Here is a 20,809-nt window from a genome sequence, read left to right as displayed (position 1 = left end):
ACTCCCCTAAGAGTCCAGGCTGAGAGAGCATCTCTCTTTGTGCTATAGGCACATGAAGACAGTTTGTATACCAGGGATAGACACTGATCCACAGCTCAGGGCCCCATAGGTTACCCAGGCCTTCTCACTGACACTCACATTTGGGGGGTCCAGATCAGTCCCATGCTGGCCTCACCAAATACAGGAGATATTCTACCATGGTCCTGTTCCCAAAGCAATTCCTTTTCTGTGCCTTAAAGCTCTCACTGGCAGCATTTGAAAATCCAGCTTGAGGGAGCATTCCTCTCAGTTTGTTTATTTGTATTCTGTATGATATAGCTCCAACAGGCAGAGTACAGCATTATAACTTGTGGCCCTTGTTGGGTCTACCAGAGACAGTCCTGAAAGCCTAAAAAATGCTTTAGGGGCCATTCTCCTATTTTGATAAAGAATAGCCTCATACTTCTGTATTCATGGTTGTTATGAGAATGGCTCCCATAGGCTCATATATGTGAATACTGAAATACACAATTACATAAGGTATTTAGATAAACCTGATATTAAGGAAGAACATACATTTCATATTCATATATCTTACTATCAATATCACATTTATGTATAGTCTATTAGTTTGGCAATATCAAGAATTTTGCCTAAGATGCTAGAATATGAAAAACTCAGTTTGTAAGGTATATTTGTAAGTGACTCTAATTCCTTATAGACAGCTCAAATGAAGCTCAAAATGTCAGACTAACATCACATTCTCTGACAGTCTTACTGGGAAACATATACACCATATATTCTTCATGATATTTACACTATTTGTAATTATGACACTAAGCAGAAAAAGAACCAAGAAAACTCTTCTCTAATACTATTATGAAAAATTATGAATACATTGTTTACTTCCTCACTGCTAGTTAAGGACCATGGACAATCATGTTATTCTTTTTTTCAAAAACATATATGAAATGCTTTCTGATTTCCGCCAAACTTTCTGAATGTCTTTTAGGATGTAGTCATATCTCTGAAACCACATTTGTACTTGAGGGCTATGCTGCTGTTGTGACCATTCTGATCTGGGTTCACTTGTGTTGTCATTGATGGTGATGTCTGGGCCCAAGCTGCTGCTACCCAGAGCCACATCTGCGTCCTTTGTCCTATTATAGCTGGGGTCCGGTGTGCTGTCCATGGCCTGCATTAGCCCAGGGGTCATTAGAACAAACCTATGCTGAGACAGCCCCACCCTTCACTGGCCATGGATTAGCTGGCCCTGTCCCTTGCTGGATATAGGAGCAGCAACGTAGTTAGCACCCCTAAGGGGAGAGCTGTCCCCCTTCCTCCCCAACCCTGCACTTGGGAAAAATGATCCAACTGCTCAGCACAGGTATGTACCTCACCTGGGCAGCACACTAGAGTTGAACTTATGGTCTGGACTCGGGTAAGCTGACCCTGAAGGCATGATAAAAGGAGAGCTAACCCTGACCCTGACTTGCCTGCCATGTGGTGACATGGGTAAGAGAAAGATGATCCCCCTTCTCACTGACAACCACCTGTGGGACAGACCAGCCCTGGTGTCACAAGAGTGAGAGAATTATCCCTGACCCTTTCCAACTGCAGCACACAGGAGAGAGGGCCCTGTACCCTGCCTGGGCAGCACACTAAAGTTAGTCCTGTTGTCTGTTGTTGGGGGCACATGTGAGCCAACAGTCAGGGCATGAGAATAGGAGAACTGATACCCCTGTCGCCTGTATACCTCCTAGAGCAATCAAGAGAAGACCCTGCACCTTGCCTGGGCTAAAGAATAGAGCTAGCCCTAGTTGATGAGAGAGAGGGTAATCAGAGATTCTGAGAGCAGAATTGCAACTCCTTGTTTCAGGTTTCCTTGTGTGAGTTAGCAGAGGCACTGTTGGGGAACTCACCCTGGGGGTGACTATGAGGAAAAAACTTGAGTACTGACCAGCCCAGCAACCACGCAGGCTCAGAATCAGGGTTGTGAGTTGGCCCAGCCCAACATCCAAAAAAATTTATGAACTGTTGGAGTATATGAAGGGGACAAACCAACAGATCCCAAACTTCAGGATCTCCACAACACAGGACAACAGGATCCTCAAGAGAAGTTCCAGTGAGAACCCGTTATTGGTGTAGCAGAAGTCAGAGGCCTTTAGCCAGACCAATGACCCATGAGAATGAATACCTGTAAGTAAAGATGGATGAACTAAAGGGAAAAGGTTTTTAATTTGTAACCCATGCTTGAAGCAAAAACAGTTGCATTAATGAAAAATAAAGAAGAATAAAGTAGGTGTTCCTAGGAGTTTCAAAGGGAATATGATTTTTATAGACGGTACCAATAAGGAGGGAACTAAAGTGTTTTGTGATATTCTGACTGTACTGTTGCCAACATACTGGTAATACACTTTTTAAAAACACTGTCATTGATAAGAAATTGCCTACAGTATATTTTGATTCTCTATAGAACTTTTAGAACTGAATGTAATGTACAATTATATCAATATAAGTTTAATTTTAAAAAAGAAAATCTAATATGAGAGAATAGAACAAGCAATAATTAACATGAAGAATAGTTTTGAATTTAAAGCCAGTCACTAGAGACACTTCATAAAAAGATAACATGCTACCCTAAAATTACTACTAATATCACAAATTAATCAGTAATATTATATAATATTTATATATCTTTTTTCCTCTCTAAAAATCACATTTTCATTATAATAAAATCTACAAAAAATTAGGAACACATAAAAAACACAGATGAAATTTTTTCTAGAAACAAAGTGAAAGGTATTTTTGTACATCAATATTCTTAGTATGGGTTATGCATGTTTATAATTTCCAAAAAGGAATCACTTAAAAATTAAATGTGCTTATTTATTTACGTTATATTTTATTTTATTTAAAAATTATACAGGACTATAAATTAGATGTAGGACATCAAGCAGACTAAGCAAGTGTTCTACCTCTTAGGTACATCCCTCACTAGTTTGATGACATTTTAATTTAAAGTCACTTCATGTTTATTTTCATAGGAATATTTCAATTCAGACAAAGCAATTTCAACTATTTATTAAATGAATCTTCCCTTTTCATTTTCAAGCAGCACATTTAAGTTACTCAATTTATAATATATTATTTCACTAATGAAATTAGAAGATTAAATTAGGTTTCAGTTTCTAATGGTAAGTCAGAACTTAGAATTTCAATGTTCCCAATAAAATATGTAGTTCTAAGACACTGGGGAACTCCTAAATTTTAATGCCTATACTCTGTTGGTTGTCATATGAACTCATCAAGAAAGAAAGAATATTATCATTGAGCTTTATCAATTTTAAAGTCATATTTTTTCATCAGCACCCTTTTACTGGTCCGGCTAATACTGGACCTACCCATCACTTGACACTGAAGAAATAGATCTGGCCTTGATATTCAAGGAAGAGGTAGTCTCCTCAAACTCTGGAGTACTGACCTCATAATGGACCAGGGAGAACTGACCCTTATGGCATGAGCATAGGGGAACTGGCTCTGTCCCTTTCCTGAGTGGGAAGGCCCCAGTGTACCAGACTGGCCAATTCATCTATTACCTAGGCAGGCAGCTTGGCCATGGGTTGACACACCCTAGTATCTACCACATCTCGGGTCTTCTGCAGCTTATGAAAGGATTGGTCCTGTGAAATTATAACTGTAGGATGTCCATGACATGGGGCTGCCTCAGGATATCCAAGAGGAGTTTCAGTGCTGATCCAGTGATGATAGTGTACCAGAAACCAGAGACCTTAAATCAGACCAATGACTCATTGCAATGGTTATTTCCAATTAAAGCTGATGAGGCAAAAGGGTATATTGTTTGATGCACCTTGGCATCCAATACCACGGGGAAAAATGAAGAGGTGTTGGAGAGGCCAATAAGTTGCAAGATGGAAGAGGGATTTTGTTTGTTGGCTTATTTTAGTTTGATTTTGTCTTATTTTGGGGGGGGGGAGAGGGGATTGCATCAGGGGTGAAAGGAGGATATCAGGGGACTAGGATGTAAGCAGTGTTGTGGTGCATAATGTGAAATTCCCAAAGGATCCATAAAGAAAATATGTTAAATTAAAAAAAAAATCTTTGGAGAGCTGAATAGATGGCTCAGTTAAGAGTACTTGCTGCTGCTGTAGAAGACCAGAGCTCAGTTCCTAGAAACTGCATGCAACCCCAGGTCCACAGCACCTAACAAACTTGATGGATGTCTGTAGGGACCTCAGGCATGTGTATATACCTTCACACAGACACAGAGACACAAGACCCATGCACCTAAATAAAAACAAAATAAATCTTTTATAAAAATAATACCTTTGATGGATGGCTACATTTTAAACCAACTGCCTCACTTGGAGATCTATTTAATACTTCCTACTGCCTTGCTGTCAAGGAAATTACACACAACTGATAAAGCCAAAATTACCTACAGAGGAAATATTCGTTTTTGCCTAAGACATCACAATCCAGTATCTATAAGGATTAAATAAATTCTACTTATTCTTGGGCCCCATTTTAACTTGAACTTATTGCCATTCATCTCTAATCCTGCAGCCCAAACAATCTAACTCATACATCCACATTCCAGTTGCATTTTTACAAGGGAATTCTTAAAGAATCTGATAAACCACCTATATTTTCATGTTCTGTTTTTCTTTATTGTTTCTTCTTTTAGTTTTGAAGCTATTTTGTATCACTCCACATTTCCTTTTTTTCCTTCAGACCCTCCGATATACCCTCACTTGTTCTGTCAGATTAATGATCTCTTTCTGACTACTTGTTACTATATGTTACTATATATGTGTGTGTGTGTCTGTGTGTGTGTGTGTGTATGTGCGCGCGTATACATATGTAATTCCTAAGTGAAACCTTCTGAGTCTGTGTAATGTTACTCACACATATACAATTCAGGTTTGACTATTTGGTATTGAATAACCAAGTGCTGTGCTCTTCTTTCGAGAAAGTTGCTTCTCCTCCTGTCAGCATTCCTTAGTTGCCAGTAGTTCTTTAGGTAGTATTTAAGACTCATGGTCTTTCCCCTGTCCATTGCTACTCATTTTTAGCTCATGTTGGTAACAATTTATGGGTATAGCTTCTGATATTACTTCTGCTAAATTTTTTAGTATTGTCATAAATTATATAATTTGTTCAATGTGACTTATGAAACCATGAAAAACATCACATAGTCATTACTGACTAGACAGCTACCTGGGCAGTATACTCTGTAGTACTCTGTGGTATTGTGTGTGTGTGTTTATTATATAATATAAATTTTGACTATCTCAGTATTTCTTAATAACATCTCTAATTTTGCTTTGCTCTGACTCATCAAAAATTCCTTTAAGTATTAGTTTATTGTCTGGCTTTACCTGAATAATGAAAATCCTGGACAACAGTTGTCCCTTGAAGGGAGTGTTCCTGTGACTTATTGTTGGTCTGGTTCTCATAATTACCAATTTGCCTTTTTCCTAGTCTTCTTGTTTGTGCTTCTTTCACTTCTCTACTCTGGTATTTTCTAGATTAAAGATCCATCAAGTATCAAAGGAACACATCAATCATTTGTAATTGGGAAAACTTTAAGGATATCCATATTCCAATCCTGGCCCAGTTGGGAAAATACATGTCATGCTTAGAAGACATTACTACAAGCATTTATTTCTTATTTATCAGAAGCCACTTTCCTGTATTATCAAAAGCACAGAAGCCATGCAAAACCTTGTTAAGATATACCAGCTAAGTGTTGTGAATCAGCAATTTTTATATCTAATGTGTAATATATTCACAAATCTTTCTTTTTTATTTTGTTTTCCTGTGTTTCTATTATTCCACTTATATTTTAAGATTATAATTATATCACCTCCCCTTCCTGTTCCTCCTCTCAAACCCTCTCATTTACTGTTGGTTTTGGATTTTGAAATCCATGAACTCTGTTTTCCTTAATTATTATTACATGCACATATCCTATCTTTGCCTAGTTGCATTTGGTCATGCTGTTTCTTCACAGGAAAAGTAACCATAATTTAGACAACCCTCTTCATTTCCTCCTTCTAATATCTTCCATTTCTCTTTTTTATACAACCTATAATTATGACATCTTTTTTAAATTTTTGTCACATATATGCATAAATAATAAATATATCTTCCTTAGTCATTTGAATTTTAGATATATGTGCATTATTTCAGGGATCATCAATTGTGTTTTGTTAGGATGGTTATCACTGTGATGAAATGCCATAATCAAAACAACATAGGGAGGAAAGGACTAGTTTTACTTAATATTCTCCGTTACTGATTATCATTGAAGAAGTCAAGACAGGAAGTCAACAGTGCCTGAATCAGGAACAGGAGATGATACAGCGGTTATGGAGACTACTGCTTACTGACTTAACTTAGCCTTACATCCTAGAGAATCCAGGCCTGCCAGGCAAAGGATGTGCCAACCCATGATGGCTGGACCTTCCACACCAATCACTAATTAAAAAATGCACAACAGGCTTACTTATAGCCAAATATTATACAGATATTTTCTGAGCTGAGGTTTTCTTCACCTATACTATTTTAGCTTGTGTCAAGTTGACATAAAAACTAGCTAGCCCAATTGATCCATTTTCAAACTGATACACAAACACATCCCTTAAATAAACATAACCTTTCCTTTCTTATTGTCCACAAGATCCCATATCAATATTTATGTTACAGTGTAAACCATTAAGAAACTACAAAGTCTCATGATCTTTAAAAATTAAAACGTTTTAAAGGTTCATTCTCTTTAATAATCCAAAGTCTCTGTAAAACTTCAAAATCTCTTATAAAAATTCAAGTCTCTGAATTGTAGCCTCCAGTAAAATAAAAAAAAAAAACGTTCTTTTTCCAAAAGGGAAGAATTGGGACACAGTGACTCAAAGCAAAACCAAATCCAAACTGTAACGTGCTCAGCATCCCAAATCTAGGATTCATTCACAGTCTAGAGTTAACTTCTTGGTTAGGGTTAGGGATTTGTGTCTAATTCTACTCAGCACTGGGAGTAGTTGTACATGCACAATGTTGTAAGTTTTAAAAGAGGCTCAAGAGAAAAAGATACCATAAGACAGAGTTCAAGTGGAGATTTTTTTTAATTAGGGGACAAGGATAATAAAAATGGAAAAGAGGAGGGAGAAGACTGGCTTCCAGGGATGGGGCAGCAGGAAAGATGAAAGAGAGGCAAGTCAGGGTAAACAGACATAGAGCGGGAAAGAAAGAGAGAATGGGATCAGGCATAGACAGAACTCTTTCAAAAGGGAACATAGAGGTGGGCGTTGGTGGCCAATGCCTTTAATCCTAGCTCTCAGGAGACACAGACAGGAGATCTCTGTGAGTTTGAGGCCAGCCTGGTCTGCACGCTGAGTTCCAGGAAAGCCTCCAAAACAATACAGAGAAACCCTGAGTTAAAAAACCAAAAAAAAAAAAAACCGAAAAACAAAAACAAAAACAAACAACAACAACAATAAAGGGAGCATAGTGAAGAGGCACAGTTAGTGCTCTTAGTGGCAGCAGCTGAGGGCAGATCTTGTCAGAACTCCAAATGCAGACCAGCAAAAACGCCTAAATACTAGCACCTTGACCTATGAAGGCTCTGTCCGTGCTAAAAAAAAATCTCGAAGTTTATATGTGCATCTGTTCTGTACACGTTTTTTGAAGCAACATCCCACAATCCTGTCATTGACTTCTGTTTTAATTGGGTTACTATTGATGTGATGAAACACCATGAGAAAAAGAAACATGGGAGTAAAAGGTTTATGTTGCTTACATTTTAATGTAACTGTTCATCTTCTTTTTTCTCAATATATGATTTATATAAATTAGAAACATGCATGCTTCACATGTCAATCCCAGCTCCCTCTCTCACCCCTCTTCCCTTGTTCCTCCACCAGTCCTCCCCCCATCCACTCCAAGTCCAATCCCCAAATCATTTCCCAGGGAGGGTGAGGTCCTCCAGAGTCTGTCATTTCATAAAAGGCAGGACCTAGGCCCTTCCCCATGTGTCCAGGCTCAGAGAGCAACCCTCCATGTGGAATGATCTCCCAAAGTTCATTCATACACCATGGTAAACACTGATCTACTACCCAAGGCCCCAGGGATTTCTGAGGCCTCCTCACTGACCCTACATTCATGGAGTCTGGATCAGTCCCCTGTTGGTCGCTCAGCCATCTGTCTGAGGTTCAAGAGATCCCCCTTGTCAGGTCAGCTGTCTTTATAGATCTTACCAACAAAGTCTTGACCACATTGCTCATGACTCCTCCATCTCTGTCACTGGGTTCCAGGAGTCCCAGGTCTGTGTTTAGCTGTGTGTATCTGTTTCTCCTTCCATCAGTCACTGGATGAAGGTTCTAGGATGGCATATAAGGTAGTCATCAACTTTATTATCAGGGAGGGGCTGTTAATATAGTCTCTCCACTATTACTTAGTTTGCCAGTTGGTGTAATCCTTGTAGATCTCTGGAAATCTTGCTAGGGTCAGCTCTCTCCTCAAACCTATAATGACTCCGTCTATTATGGTATCTCTCATCCTGCTTTCCTCTATTCTTACCTTGACTCAACCTTCCTATTCCCCCATGCCTTCTTCTCCCCTCCCCTTATCCCCCTCATTTTTCTTGGTTCCCTCTCCCCTCCCCCCATGTTCCCAATCTTCTCAGGAGATCTTGCCTCATTCCACTTCTCTGTGGTATCATGCATCTCTCTTGGGAACCTCCCTGTTTCTCAGACTCACCAGCACTGGGACTGTAGGCTGACACTCCCCTGATCCATGTCTAAAATCCATATATGAATGAGTTTATACCATGCTTGTCTTTTGTGACTGGGTTACCTCACTCAGGATGGTTTCTTCTAGTGCCTGTAAATTTCCAATGGTTTTCTTTTCTGCTGAATAGTACTCCATTGTGTAAATGTACCACATTTTCCCTGTCACTCTTCAGTTGTGGGGCATCTAGGTTGCTTACAGTCAAATAATGCTGATAAAAACACAGTGGAAAAGACACCCTTGTTGTATGAATGGGCATCTCATGGGTATATGCCTAAGAGTGGAATTGCTGGGTCTTTTGGTAGACTGAGTTCCATTTTCCTGAGGAATCTCCATACTGATTTCCAAAGTGGATGTACATTTTGCACTCTCACCAGTAATGCACGAGTCTTCCCCTTTCTCCACACCCTCTCCATCATAAACTATCATTGGTGTTTTTGATTTTAGCCATTCTGACAGGAGTAAGATGATATCTCTGAGTTGTTTTGATTTGCATTTCCCTAAAAGCTAAGGATAGTTAGTCCTGAAAACAGCTTGATATTGGCACAAAAACAGACAGGTAGACAATGTAATAGAATTGAACACCCTGAGATTAATCCACAAACCTATGAACACCTGATTTTCAACAAAGAAGCTAAAAATTATACAAAAAGGATAGCAGCTTCTACAAATTGTTCTGGCATAACTGGATATTGACATGTAGAAGACTGCAGAAAGGTCTATGTCTATTACAGAAAGGTCTATGTCTATTACCATGCACAAAAATTAAATACAAATGGATCAAACACCTCAACATAAATCAAGCGGCACTGAACCAGTAAGAAGAGAGAGTTGGAGGTACCCTTGAAAGAATTGGTACAAAAGGCCGCTTCCTGAACATAATACCAGTAGCACTGTGATCGACAATTAATAACTGGAACCTCCTGAAACTGACAAGCTTCTGTAAGGCAAAGGACACAGTCAGCAAGACAAAAAGGCAACCCACAGATTGGGAAAAGATATTCACTAACCCCACATCTGACAGAGGGCTGATCTCCAAAATTTACAAAGAACTCAAGAAGCAAGTCTCCCAAAACGCCAAAGGATCCAATTAAAAAGTGGGGGACTGAACTAAACAGAGATTTCTCAATTGAGGAGTCTAAAATGGCTGAGAAACTGTTCATCTTCTAAAGAAGTCAGTACAAGACCTCAAACAGGATATGTATCTGGAGGCAGGTACTATAGCAGAAGCTATAGAGGAGTGCTGATTACTGACTTGCTCCTTGTGGCTTGGCCAGCCACCTGTTTTACAGCACTAAGAAGGACCAGTTAAAAAGGGTTCTCTACCCACAATGGGTTAGTCCCTTATTACCATCAATTATTTATTAAGAAAATTCTTAAAAGGCTTGCCCACCATCAGGTCTTATAGAAACATTTCTCAATTGATGCTCCCCCAACTCACTGATGACTCAAACAGACAAAAAACCTTGTCCACACAACTTGGTATTGAATAAACAAATACAGGGATAATAACTGGCAAAGAGTTTTTCTCTTGCTGTCAGTATTCCTCAGTTATCATTAGTTTCTCATCTATAGAAGGGTGCCATAATCTTTATCTCTCCAATGTTAGCATGTTACCATTTCTGTTGGTGTTGTACTTGTTCAGGTCTTATAAGGCAGCCATGTTTTTGAGATATTATGGAGGAACCTTCCACATCATTTTAGGAAACACAATTTCACAATAGACTTCATGTTCCTCTCACAGTTGCAATCAGTCTGTTACCTATTCTGTGACATTACCTGTGCCTTAAGTATAGGAATTGTGTTGGTGGTATATTCCTTAGGGCTAGGCACACAGATCATTACTTTTTAATGTAAAATATTTTAATGAATTTTATAATAGAGTAAATTGTTTCAATAATTTACATCCCTTCCTCTCTCCCCTCCAAAATCTCCCATACCTCAACTTCCTCTCAATTTACTGTTTTATATATATGTGTGTACATGTAACTATTATATAACAACATATAATATATGTTGTATTATTATATGCATTTAAAAATAATACTATATTGTTCTTATGTGTATATGTTTAAGGCTCACTACTTGGGATGATATAACTTGTTAACGGGTTTATTACTAGAGATAACTAATTCTCCTTTTTTTCAAGTCATTATTTTCCAGTAATGGTACACCTAGGAAAGAGGCCCTGTGAAATTTCCCCTACTTACATTACCACCTTAACCTGTGCTGCTGTTAGGCAGGTGTTATTTAAGTGACCATATTTTTGACATATCATGAATACATCTTGTCAAGTCGAGAAGACACTATCTACCCATATCATCCTAACCCGCTGGCTATTGTAATCTCTCCCCAAACCTTTGTCACTGATGTTCTTAGATGACGTGAATTTAAATATTAAAGTGATAAAAAGATTATATTCTGAAAAGCAGAACAAAAGAAAGCAAAAGCTTTGAAAATCAAGAAAGAGATGAGCAGATAAGGAAACATTTAAAGAAACTGAGAGGTGATGTAGAAAATAGATATCAGTTCACAAAGAAACCATGGCTGCAGGGGAAGGGAAGCCTAAAGCCTTGACCATAATGCAACCTTGGAGATAGTAGGTAGCACAAGTGAAATCTAACTGTGTGACATGCCAGCAGGCACGTCCCAAAGTTCCTCAACCCTTAAATATGGCTGAGGGGGCCCAGTGTGAGCTGATACTGACTCTTGCATTTTGAGCTATTGCTCGGGGAAACAAAATCCATTGCACCAATGCCATATCTCATACTAATATTGTTATCTAGTGTCATATTGTAAGCAGTCCTATAATTTAAGTTGGAGATGCCTTGGAACAGGAAAATAAAACAGTAATCACAGCTCAGGGAACCTAATTATACCCTGCCCTGATGTTTGATTGAGAAAACTGCCACAAAATGCAGTCAGGTAAAGGTGTTGGGTTGGATGCAGGCCTGCTGATACACTTAAGCAGAAGTGAGCTCCAATTGTGAAAGGCATTGTGGTAAATGTTCTCGGTCATAAAGACCTGGATTTAGACTGGTTGTTTTGGTGTCACTGAGGAGGTGTAGTGTGGTTCATGCACATGGATTTCAGAATATATACTTTAAGGTTTTTTTTTCCCCCCTTTGCCGTACGCCGTTTACTTATTAGCAAGTCTAAAAGTTCTGGGCACATTTCCAGAGGATTTCTCCATTTCTGTAATACATTCTTAGCTCTAGATGGGGCAATTTATAGTTATTTTGTAAGAATGCCTAGCTAGTCAGGCAGGGCTATTGACTCTCTTGTTCCCCCACATTCAGTGTATAACTCAAAGGTATTTACCTACTCTGATGTTTGAAAGAGATATGTCTTTGGCTTGGACACTGGCCATGTCTGGTTCTATTACTGTAGAGCATGTCCTACTGGCAGGCCCACAGGCTACAAGACATTTGGGGTCAACATCAGCTTGTAGTTTTTAAGGAAACATGTAAAGCATTGTTGAACATACTGTGAATAAATCCATAAACAAACCCTATTAAGAAGAGATTGTAATTCATACTTAGGAATAAACCGAAATATTTAAGTGAAATATCACTGAAAAGTTTAGAACACTAAACATTAAAGAAAGAAATTGAAGACTATATACCAGGATAAAAAGTACCTGCATATTCATTGATCAGCCTAATTAATATTGTAAAAACTAACAAATTATCAAGAGTAATCTGTAAGTTCTATGCATCACCCATCAAAATCTCAATGACGTTTTTTTCCCACAGAATTAGAAAATAACAATTCTAAAACTCACATAAAGAAGCAAATGTAATAAATAGCAGAGCAAATATGATAAAAAAATAGTGCTGCTGGTATCACAATACCTGATTTCACAACATGTGATTTCAAATTATAGTACAGATCAGTAGTTTAAAAATAAGTGCCACAAAAGCAAGCATATAGACCAATACATGAGACTAGAGAATTAAGGAATAAACCCTTGCAGCTACAATTACTCACTTTTTGAATAGTTTCAAAAATATTAACCTGGAGAAAATACCTCATCAGAAAGTGATGTCAAAAAATTAGATATTGATATGTAACAGAATAAAAGTAGATGTACATCCATCACACTATACAAAATACACCACTTAAATGAAATCCCTAATATTAAATCTTGAAGATTTGAAGTTAATAGATGAAGTTATAGGGAACTTCAAAATATATGTAGTTAGAAATGGCTAGTAAGCATGTCTGCTACAGCAAGAACTACTAGGAGCACATGAGGTCAAAAAACATTGCTTAGCAAAGGAAACAAAACAACTGCTCTAGTGATGAGACACTCTGCATCATGGTATAAGATGTTTATAAATTAGAAATTAGGTTTATTTCTGGGAGGGATTACAATTCTTCATATATAAAATCAAAACCGGTAAAAAAAAAACAGGAAATAAATTTATCAAATTATAAAAATTCACAGAAATGAAATTCATCAAACAATAGATAAGTTCTGAACAAATGAATAAGTAAAAATGCACAAATAAATATAGCATATGGTTATTCACATATGTGTAAACACATATATATTTATGTGCATACACACACACCTCTGTCTCTCTCTCTCTCATATATTGAGAAAAGGGAGAGACCATATAAGGGGTAACAATAGAGAGTAGCTTGGTGTGGAAATATCAAAGCACACTCAGTGTACATGTGACTTTGTAAAATGAAATTTCTTTTAGCACAGTTAATATATGCTGATCAAAGAGATTGTCTGGGCAAGTGTGGTGACTCAGCCAATAAAATGGTTTGTGCCAATTCTACTTATAGCTGAATTTGATCCCTGGGAGCTACATAGAAAAAAGGCACCAGACTCCTACGAATTTTCCTCCAATTTCCATACCACAAACAAAAAGTTTGTAATTGTGATAATTTGATTATCAATCATGACAACAACTTACTTTGGGTGCATGAAGATACCTTCCATTCAGCTATACATGTTGTCTAAACAGAATTTCTCTGTGTTCCCGATTCTTGCTTTGTGCCCTTGGAAGTTTCATGAATTCCTTTGAATTATGCTGTCCCCATCACTAAAAAACTGAGTTAGCATTGTTTGGACACCAAGTGATTCTTGAGTTGATTAATATACAGTAGGTTCAGTATGGTGCTCACCAAGGGTTAATGGCTAGAAAAAGATTCCAGATATCATTGTTCTGCAGCACAGACACAAACATACACTGGTTACGTGTATATACAATGTTCACACAATGTACCTGACATCCCATTTTGTGTTGTTTCTATCTCTTACATATTGCTACATGTTTATTGATTCCACTGCGTGTGAACTAACTTGGGTTGAACCTTGGATGCATGCTAAGCTTATGGTCAACTGAGTCTAGGAAAAAATAGATAGGCACTAATTGAAGCAATGGTACAATTGGATGAGAAAGCTTCAACTAAATGTTCACCACTTCCTTTTCTCCACAGAGGATTAGTTGGTAAATCCAGATTTTCATTATGTAAACCCTTTTCCATCTGTCTCCTTTCCTTGAGTTCTTGTTCTACCCCTTTACAGTTGGCCACTATTAATTCTTTCCCATGCTGACTTGTTCCTGTTTGTTATGTTCCTTCCACTTTCAGTCTTTAACTATTAGACAGGTTGTCATCATTGCTGCCACAACGGTGTTTTTGAAATAATACTAATGAAGTTGAGATATCACATATTTTTAAATAACTGTAGACAGTTTGGCTTACTGGACTTATGATATTCTTAATTTTTCTACTTTATAAAATCAAGTACATTTGTTTCTGTTAAGCTTATTAATTGATTATCTGAACAACAAGTATTAAAAAGAAGAAAGGTAATATTTCTAGGTTGACAGTCTCTCACCATCTTCCATTATAGTAAAATCCCACACCATATAACAGAGTTAAAGAACTGTTTCATGGGAACTTAAAATACCAGTCATTGAAGCCGGGTGTTGGTGGCGCACGCCTTTAATCCCAGCACTCGGGAGGCAGAGGCAGGCGGATCTCTGTGAGTTTGAGGCCGGGCTGGACCGATAGCCTCCGAAACAATACAGAGAAACCCTGTCTCGTAAAAACCAAAAAAAAAAAATACTAGTCATTGATAAATTCACCCTAATTTTATCTTGAATTTCAGTAAACCTCAAGCATTTCCCCATTTACCACAAGAAGAGACCAAATACACAGGTATTACAGATGTGTCAGACAAACAGCTAAGATTCTAACACAGGAAGCATGTTAGGAAGAACATGAGAAATTCCCATTCTGGGAGTCTGTTATTGTTCATACCTGACCTGCAAACACCCCAAAAGTCTGAAATGCTATGATAGTCTCAGAGCTATTTCTACAATTACATACAAGCCTTTTACTATCTAAATGGATTTATTTTTCCTTTCTAATGATTTTAATAATTTTTCTTGTCTGTAACATGTAACATTGTGTATGGATTATGATACCTCACAAAACATTCACCACAAGCTATATATATATTATATATATATATATAATGTTCATGTTCTGTTTGTAATAAAATACAATAAGGCTACTAGATTTTCTTCAAAAATTTTCAGTGTCATTTCCTTAGTTTTAAAGTTTTCATCATCTCCCTCCCCTGCCCCTTTCACATGAGGTCATTTTTCTGATCTGAGATCAAACACAAGTTGTACATTCTCTTACTGGCATGACTTCTGGCTTCCAGGCTGTGTTCTTTGTAACACCATTTCTTCTTCCTGGTTACAAAAACTTCACATGGCCCTTTCAGTATTCTGTAAACCACAAAGAGGAAATATGACCGCTATCAGCAGTCTGCTTATGTTTTGTTATTTTTTTGTGCAACGCAATCACACAGTATATCTAAGACATTTTGAAAATATCATTTATTTTAGAATTTTATTTGTAGCTTAAAGGCCCTCTTAGCTTATTTGCTGATTAAAGCAACAAATAGTTCTCTGGGTAGATCAACAAAGGAAGCCTCCCTACCTTGCTGAGTAGGGTGTGCAGCTTGTACTTGGATTTTGTGACAGGAGTTGTTGCTAGGGACCACTCTCCAGAAGTCAATTTACTGGAAAACCTCACACAGGATCTTTCTTCAGGTTTTGCTTCTGATACCACATTTTAGATATAACTTAATAGTATCTGATATAATTTAGTTCATTAACTGGGGACCTTCAGGGAGAAGGGAAAGGACAGGTCATCTTTTTTTCTTAGGTCCTGCCTGCCACCGCTGGAGTATGGTAGCCTTTTGTTCCAGATTCTCAGCATCTGTATGGATACATATTACCCTTAGGGGGTGTAGTTTCTGTTGAGGAAATGTAAGGGAGAAAAGGAGGCTGCTTTCTCTATTTTGGCTCTTGTTTACAGTACCAGTGAGGGATAAAGGGCTTGAATATCAGTTTTATTTTGCCTCTATGTGTCATAGCTGTTCTGCTGCTTTCTTAGCTGAACCCAAGAGGAAATCATTTCCTCTCTTTATTGTGTTTCTCTCATTCAGTTGGCAGTGTCATAGAATAGATTTTAGATTTCTACCTTGGTCTGCATGACCATAGATGATCTGATCATACTCTACTCTATTAAATCATTATATATTAATCACTAGTCACTTGAAATGCTCAATAGTTTTCCACGTATATCACAGAATTGGTTCTGGTTTTGTTTTGTTCTGTTGTTGTTGTTGTTCATTTATTTGGGGTTTTTGTTTGTTTGTTTACTTTACATCCCAACCAATGTTTCCCCTCCCTCATATCCACCCAGTCCTTCTCCATAGCTTCCCTTTCTCCCTGTCCTCCACCCATCCATCCACTCACACTTCATCTTTTTCTCTTCAAATACTGGCAAACTTCTAATGGATATCAGCCAACCATGGTTTATCAAGGTGTAGGAGACTAGGCATCTCCATTTACATTGAGGCTGATGAGGCAATCCAGGAGGAGGAAAGGGTCCCTGTCTCAGAACAGGGCTTACTGATTTGTATTATGTTAGAGTTTACTCAGTCTTCAGGGGACAAAAAGAGTGACTCTCCCTAATCCAGCAGAACTCATCTTCACCTATCTTGTTTTTTTTTCCCTGCGTTCTTGACTCCACCCTTTTCTTCACAGTGCGTCCTCAATAGAAGGTGAAATCACCGCCATAATATTTATTCAAAAATACTTCCTCCATGAATATATTGAGTGAATAAATAATCAAAATGAAAAAAATATTGATTTGCTACACTGAGGCTTCATTTGTTCCATTGTTCTAAAATAATTTCTAAATTGTTCCTTCTAGTATATACTTTTACTTTGTCTCTGTTTATGTCTCACCCTATTGTTATGCCCTGGACAGTTTTCCCGCTGTATTGATCAGTTATTTTGGTTCCTCTGAATAATCTTGGAAACAAGCAAAATTTGACAAACACCCTCAGGTGACAACATGGAAGGATTGAGATAAACAATTTTAGTTACTATTATCTAGACTACAGGTACCATTCATAAGTTTATTAGCTTAAAGTTACTGGAGATAGTACTAAAGATTGTCTTTAGCTTACAAATTTATGGAGAATTTTATGTAGATGATATTATTTCATATTGTCTTTGCTGAGGCTAAATGAAATCACACTTGAAAATTATATATCAAAATCCTATTTATATAATAAATGCTAAACTATTTTATTTCTTCTGTGCAACTTATTTAATTTAGTTTAAAGGAAAAAGTACTGGCTGAAAGTCAGTGAACATAATATGACAACTAAAATGTTGTTCAAAATACATTTCACTATACTATAAACTTATTCCTGCATTAGAATCTTATAAGACTTTATGTCAAACAAACCCAAGGCTAATCTCAATCCAGTTCACATAGTATCATCTACTAAAATGAGCTTTTACCTGGAAACAAGTGTCATTGGATTGGATCCAGCTACTATACTCTGCTATAAGAGTTCTGTGTTATTTCCAGACCATACCTTTTATTGTTTGTTACTGCCCATTCATCATTTTGCTCTTTCCTATCTGGATAGTCTATGACAAAGTGTAGAGAAGTGGCTATGATATTGGTTTTCATCATGTCTATGAGAAAACGAGTGTATGAGTATCACAGACTGAATATGATCAGTAAGTTAGCCCAAATCATAGTAGTAAGTGTACTGATTAGCTCAACATTCATTAAACCACCATGGTTGTTATCTTGATTTAGCCATTTCACAACATGTTGCTATTTTATCATATTTTTCAAGCATGATAAATTCATAGGTTTCTAGTCTTGGGTACTTGATCATTCAAGCAGTATCAGGTATGGGTTCCATCTTGTATAATGGGCGTTATGTCAAATCAGATATTAGTTAGTTATTCCTACAAGCTAGGTGCCACCATTGTACTAGCAAATCTTATAGGCAGTACATAATTATCAATCCAAGAGTTTGAGACTGGGTAGGTATCTACATTTTTCCTTTGGTAGCATTGAGTCCCTTCCTATATCAAATATGCTAGAACATAAAGGTGAAGGCTCTATGTATGGACAGCTCAACTTCTCGATGTTCAGAGTTGTATATGTTTTGTCTTCAGCAATGGGGCCTAGACTTTAGTACATGGACATCAACCTGTTGTCTTATGAAGACTTTAAGTAGTTTGCAGATACCTTTGGACCAAAAACTCAATTAAAAGTAATCTAAGCCAAGGGCTGTAAGCACCATTTAGTAACAGGAGATGGCTACTTCAGGATCAGTCTCCCAATTATTCAACTATACAAGTTAGGTCTCCTGCACATATGTATGCGTTTTTAAGAATCTTCTATTGTATGAAGTTTCCATACTACTCCTGAAAAGGCCTTCAATTTTAGTTGTCTCTTCATGTATCCTCTCCTTTGTTCCCATCTCCCTTTTACCTCTGCACTTGATCCTCAATTTCTAGGTACCCATCCTTCCATCACCACCTATGCTGTTTCCCTGGGGACATCCAGCTGTCCTATCCTATACTCTATTATTCTCTTCCCTACCCTCTGTGGCTCTACAGGTCATAGCATGGTTATCAATGACTTAATAGCATACTTTTCTTTCTAGGTCTGAGCTACCTGACTTGAAATGATTTTTTTTTTCATTTATGTTCATTTACCTGAAAATTTAAGTATTTCATTTTCTTAATGGCTGTGTGTTTCTCCATTGTATCATATTTTCTTTATCCCTTCATTTGTATATAAATCACTTGTACATAAGAAGGCTACTTTTTGTGTTTTTTTAACTTTGCATCCTGCTACTTTTTAAAATAATTTTTTAAGATGTAAAATTTTCCTGGTTGGGTACTCATTTCTATCAATCTAAGTATTTCCAACTGGTCTTGGCTTCTCGAGAATGCGGATGTACAACTCCTTTGCCTGCTTCAAATGTTTTCATATATAATATGTAAGTGAGCATGTTTGCATATATATGTTTCTCTCTCTCTCTCTTTGTGTATGTGTGGGGGGGCTGTACATGCGTGTCTCTGCCTCTTGGCCTGTCTGTGGGGATAAGTTCAAGAGTACAAGCAACAACTAAGGCAAGAAGAGGGTTTCAGATCTTTGTATCTGGACTTGCAGAAGGTTGTAAGTAATCCAATGGGGATGTTGTTAACCAAATCCAGGTCCTCTACATGATCAGTACATGGTCTTATTCATAATACCATCACTTAAGGCCCTGGGATTCTAAAATACCTTTTGCTACTCCCATGAATGTGTATAGAGTTGGAAATAATTGATGTGTTATTCTTAACAAAGTAAAAGGTATGAAGAGAAAGACTTGCAGATTTTTTTAAAACTTAAATTTCTTGATATTCTTCTGAAAAGTCTCCATACGGCTACATTTTCAAGAAGAGAATTATAACTGATCCAGAAAAGGAAAGGATTCAGGTTTCCTCAGGTGAATTAAGGTATGTACTCACTCATATATGGATTTTAGATATGGATCCTGGGAGTGTCAGCCTACAATCCCAGTGACAGTGAGTCTGAGAAACAAGGAGGTTCCCAAGATAAATGCATGATGCCCCAGAGAAGTGGAATGGGGCAAGATATCCTGAGCAGATTGGGAACATCGGGGGAGGGGAGAGGGAACCAAGAAAAATGAGGGGGATAAGGGGAGGGGAGAAGTAGGCATGGGGGAGTAGGAAGGTTGAGTCGAGGTAAGAATAGAGGAGAGCAAAATGAGGGATACCATAATAGATTGAATCATTATAGGCTTGAGGAGAGAGTCGATACCAGTGAGATCTCCAGAGATTACAAGGATAACAGCAACTGGCAAACTAAGCAATAGTGGAGAGACTTCATTAATAGCCCCTCCTTGATGATAGGGTTGATGACTACCCTATATGCCATCAAAGAACCTTCATCCAGTGACTAATGTAAGCAGAGATACCCATAGCTAAACACTGAACTGAACTCCTGTAACCTAGTGACAGAGATGGAGGAGTGATGAGCAAAGGGGTCAGGACTATGATGGTGAAACCCACAAAGACAGCTGACTGGATAAGGGGGAGCTCTTGAACCCCAGACTGATGGCTGAAAGGCCAACAGGGGACTGATTCAGACTTCATGAATGTAGCGCCAGCGAGGAGGCCACAGAAATCTCTGGGGCCTTGAGTAGTAGATCAGTGTTTACCATGGTGTACGAATGATCTTTGGGAGCCCATTCGAAATAGCAGGACGCTCTCTCATCCTGGACACATGGGGAAGGGCCTAGGTAGGACCTTCCATGGATGAAATGACACACTTTGGAGATTCCCCCCAAGGAAGGCCTCACCCTCAGTGGGGAATGATGTGGGGGTTGGGTGGGGGCCTAGGGAGCTGGTGGAGGGACAAGGGTGGAGGGGTAGGAGAGGGAACTGGGATTGACATGTGAAGCATTCATGTTTCTAATTTAAATAAAAACATATATTGAGTAAAAATATAAAAAAGGTACTTGGCTAGTGAAAGACGTCTTGGTGGCTAATGTCCTTTCAGCTCTAGTGTAAGGATCAGTGTAGTGATTTGCAGAAATCATTCAAACAACCATAATCCCCATACAAATAATGTACACAGAATAAAAAGA

At 37.9% G+C, this 20,809-nt stretch overlaps 1 pseudogene; it reads left to right on the top strand.

Moving 5' to 3' along the window:
- The first annotated feature begins 1,344 nt into the window (after positions 1 to 1,344).
- Positions 1,345 to 20,809, top strand: part of LOC101844497 — a 34,359-nt pseudogene continuing 14,894 nt past the window's right edge.

Source organism: Mesocricetus auratus, unplaced genomic scaffold, assembly GCF_017639785.1.
Source record: "Mesocricetus auratus isolate SY011 unplaced genomic scaffold, BCM_Maur_2.0 Super-Scaffold_100021, whole genome shotgun sequence".
NCBI lineage: Eukaryota > Metazoa > Chordata > Mammalia > Rodentia > Cricetidae > Mesocricetus > Mesocricetus auratus.
The sequence above is the reverse complement of the archived record's forward strand: the minus strand, read 5'-3'. Positions and strand labels throughout refer to the sequence as shown.